We start from the raw sequence: 5268 nt of genomic DNA, 5'->3' as shown, positions 1-5268 counted from the left end.
ATCAAAATAACATAATCGTAAAGTACACTTTATGATAAAATCTTACAGATCGTCTCTGCTCAAAATCGTTTTTCGTTTACAATAATATATTATTGAATTCAACACACTCATAATAGTGACTCACTCGACATCTTATGTGCAGCAGTGTGATACCCCCTTGCCTACCCCTTTTTTATTACTATTATTATTGTATTTTTTTTACCCTTTTATTTTTAAGTGATTTTATAAGAATCAAATCTGCCAATAAAAACTTTTCAAATTAACTGATCATTGCTCATTGTATAATAAATTAATACAATTTTAGTCAATCAGGAGATATTAGAACCAGAATACTATTATTTGTCATTGTATAGTAAGTTGGTTTAACTTTTAATTTTTCTAATCAATTTAATACACAATATAATGTTTAATACATAAATTAAGTTCTAAGAAATAATCCATCACAAAAATATCATACCAAATAAATGCATACGAATTATTAAAGAAAACCAATTAAGTAGATTTCTGTTATCAATATAAAGGTTATTCAAAAATAGTTATCTTATTCTATTTTAAATCTGAATAGAGTATATTACTATGCTATCTTTATTTTTTTAGACCAATCACTATTTCAAGTCTTTAAAGATATATATATTTGTGTATGTGTGTGGGTATGATATAATTACCAATGTCGGTTATTGATAATAAGTCCCTTGTATTACAATAATAGTAATAAAGCGATGCCGTAAACACACACTACTTCGTTTTTCATGTATGGCCGTTCGATTTTAATAAAATAGCTATTTTTGTCTTTGTTAAAAAAATTTTAAATTTTCATAACTCATTTTTGTTGAAATAATAAATTTATTAACAATAAGTACATTGAGTTGATTCACTCAACTAATATTAATTGTAGTACGATTGTAGACTTCGACAACTGTCAACCAGACAATATGCAGAACGAAGACAATATTCAACCCACGTCACAAGATAAATACGACTACAGTGAACCGTGTAGTAATAAAAGCATTGTCATTTAAAAACAGAGATTTAGCAATATTGCAATAAGGTTTACATCGATTGAAGCATATAGTTCGTTTTGAGCGGTATCACAAATTGTAGTAGTAAATATTTCTACATTAAAGTGCAGGCATTACGTGGTTCAATCTAAAATTTTAAACAAGAAAAAAATACTTGTTTTTTTTCAAAATATAATAATTAATATTATTGTATTATTGTGAAACTAAACACCATCATCAAAATATACCTAAATGGTATATGAAAATCATTTATATAAACCAATAATCTTTGTATATATAATTATAAGGGAGTTGTATAATTTTAGACAAAATAAATGAAGGGATGAAATATGTAAATTATAAAAAGTAGAAGAAAGCCTTTTCCTCGAGCTTTTTCCCACTTTGACAATTGAGTACATACTTTTACAGTTAGTTAATAATAGTTGGATCTAGTCAATTTTGTCAATAATAAAAAAAAGTTAAAATTAGGTTATTATTACAAACGAGAAACATAATAATTTTAACAATACATTTTGAAAGAAATTGGCTAAAGCCTAAACATTTTATTTGAATAAATAAATGGAATACAGGATCATATTTTTAAATAATTATAGGTAATAAGAACAATTGCTTAGTTAGATATAAAAATAATCAAGACAAATGTTTCTATAAGTACATTTTCAACGTAAGCAGTATTCAAAAAATGTTTTATTATGTAAATTGATATCAAATTTAATTATACAACATTATTTAACACCTATAGAAAACATATTAAAATAGAGGATATAAACTTTATTTATATTTATATCAGCTTAACAAATATTTTAAGTTAAACATTTAAAATGTATTTATTTCAATCCTTTTAATGTTTTATTTTAACAGATCCTTATTTTTTTTGTAAGTATTAAAATTTAATAATAATTATCTATATAAAAATAAAGTATTTTTACATTTTTGAGAATATTTATCCTTTACTTTCACTGCAATTGATGGAAGCCATCGCAATGAAACTATTTTCAATAGATTCGGCATGCAAGAATAACGCATTATGGTGTCCTATCTATTACACATACACATACCTACTTATTATTATTGAATATTCTGACTAAAGAGCTTTACGCTCTTACTAAAATGTACCGATTATCAAGGCTCTTTATTCTAAACTGTCATGGAGCCAGTCAGCCAGAAATATGACCATAAAATTAAAGTAATTTTGTATAACCTAAATGAACAAGTGAGCAACAGTAAAAGTATACTTGATACACTCAGACATATATACTTGATTTTATAAGATTCATCAACACTCAAAAAATGAAGCTTATAAATTCTAAATTCTGAACTTTGGAAATTATTAACTCATTATATAGTAAGTATAACCTAACCTATCACACGCCAAAAAAAAATTTACATCATTATAAAACCATAAAAACTTTTATTATTTCCTATAATCAAGTATTTTTAGTATCTCAGCTATATACAATTCATAATTAATGCTGTATTGAATAATGTAAAATAATTTAAATGTTCAACATTTATTTCAAAAAGAATAAAAATCGTCAAAATGTATATATGAATAGAAAAAGTTATTCGATTTTTATGCCATTATGACGACATTTTATTTTCTCTTAAATAAAACTGAAAATATTAAATGCCAGTAAATATATACTATCAATCAATATAAAACAAGATTTTTTTTTTTTTATTATTTAATATTAGGTTATAAATTATCTTAAATTATATAAAACATATAATAATAATTTTAATTTTTAATTTTATTTAAAATCAAGGTTATTTTGATCCTGAATACGAAAGTTATGAAAATCTAAGTAAGACTTTTAAACCATTGTATTGTTTTAATTTATAGTAATTTTTATATCATCAGTGTAATGATTAGTTTATTGATTTTATAATAATCTGTTTTTGTACTATGAGTATAGTATAAAAGTCTTTAATTTTCAACATAACTATTTTTTCTAGTTAGAAACAAATTTGTTTGGTACTGAGAGGTCAAAATTGTAAATTTTCATCGCTTTTTTAAAATAATGGAGAAAAAAATGTATCAGTCAATAAGCTTGAAAGTTTAATACAAAATTCCTCATAATTAGTTTTTACTGGAACTAAGAAATTTAAAAAATTTACTGGGTACTTAATTCACAAAACGTATTCACTCTGGTCTCTCATTGTTTTTATTTAATAATTAATTTATTCAAATTCTAATTTTTTAAATCAATAAATATAATACTTAAAATCTTAAAGACCATATTTTTAGATTTTTGAGTAGCACTATTTTGTATACTACTTAGAAGCGTAGATGATGATAGTATGATACTACATATAAAATTTTAAATAAGAATTTCCCTTTTTAATTTTAAATTAGGTATTAAGTGAATTATTAATGAAATAATAAATAGCTGCATTCGATTAAAGAAAACTCAAATTGAAATTTAATTCATGGGCTAGAATTGGCAAATACTAACGTTTCCTATCCTCTATTTCAAACCAAAATTTCAAATCTTACCAATACTTCGTCAGGCGAACAATCTAGAAATCTCTCAAGTATTACACATTACACTTACACAGTTACACTAGCTTCAAATAAAACCAATAATAAACTCTATATTTTAAAAAATATACATTTTCAATATTATAGACAAGAATTTTATCATATAATACAAAATGTCATAATTCATAAACAAAGAAAATTATATAGACGCTTCAAAAAGTCAAAACGAGGTTGGAACCACAGTATTGTGAAACAACACGCAATATATAAAATATACTCCCCAGCTCTATTTTAGTTTTTATAACAGTCTATGGCCGTGATAAAGCACTAAAAAATTAATATCTCCAAGACACTATCATTTTTTCAGACTCTCTGAGTAATATCAATAATATTAAAAATATATTTAATCCATTAGATATTAAGCTACATATTCCAAATAAAAATCGCGTTCTACAAAATGATTACAATTATAAGATCGAAAACTTTTAAATTTTCGGACATTTTAACAAGTAAATAAATTTGCTACTATTTCAGCCTATACCACAATAAATTGTCCTCTTTAATCATGCGAATATAATACGACCATTGAATTATCCTCTGTCAATCTCCAACATCATGAGGTTCATCAATACCGCCAAACTTAAAAACCATAATCACAATATGTTTTAAGTAAATTTATATAAGTGTATAGAAATTATTTGTATACTCAATGGCTTATTATTGAATTCAAATGACTCCTGCTATACAGCAAAAAAATTATTTACCTTTTCTCTTTTTTAAACTAGTTCTTTATTTATTTCACTAATTATCATAACAATTTGTCTTCTATAATGTGTTGTATTGGTAACATATTTTTACACTTGTAAATGTATTTTTTATACAATATAAATTTTTATTTAAATAAATAGTCTTATTATAGTTGTTGTTAAAGATTATTTTGTATATGATGTAGATAATTGTAAATTGATATATTTTCCAAAATATAAATCGTATGGTAATGTTAATATAAATATTAACTCAATACATACATAAAGTAACAAACACAAAGTACATAAATAATGTGAGATTTGATAATATTGATACGATACAAAGATATAAGAATATTTTATCATGTCTTAAATAAAGGCACATATTACAAAAAAAAGTCTGTCAACTGTATAAATACAGACAAAAGAATTCTGGTTCACCAAAAAATAAGTTGTAAATCTATTTCCTATCGTAATCTTATATCTATATATTTAAGTAAGTAAATAAATCATTTCTAATATATTCTAGTATAGATAATAATACCAGTTTAATGCTTAAACTACCAACAACTTGTATTTTGTGAGATCTGGTATTTTTGTATAATAATTGTAATTTATTCATTTTTATTCAGGTAAAAATTATGATTCTATTATGGAAGTTTCATTCTCATTAATTGCTACGGATGAAGGTAAGTTTATTTGTATAATAGTTGACAGTTTTATTGATTATATTTAGTAAAATGTACAATTTAAAATAAAATAAATATAAATTATCTAAGTCAACATTTTCAGATCAAAACTATACTGGCGTTTTTCCTAAATATTGGAATAAAAGACCAGAATTCTTTAGTAAATATACTATAGTTTATCACATCAATTTATAAAATAACATTTTAATTAATATATAATACAATTAATGTTAAATTTATGTCAATATTAATTCAATATATTACAAAAATTGTGATTTTCAGAATTGAATAAAAACATAGCAAAGCTTTTCACTATATACAAATTAATGCGT

The sequence above is a fragment of the Rhopalosiphum maidis genome, chromosome 2, assembly GCF_003676215.2.
Source record: "Rhopalosiphum maidis isolate BTI-1 chromosome 2, ASM367621v3, whole genome shotgun sequence".
NCBI lineage: Eukaryota > Metazoa > Arthropoda > Insecta > Hemiptera > Aphididae > Rhopalosiphum > Rhopalosiphum maidis.
The sequence above is the reverse complement of the archived record's forward strand: the minus strand, read 5'-3'. Positions refer to the sequence as shown.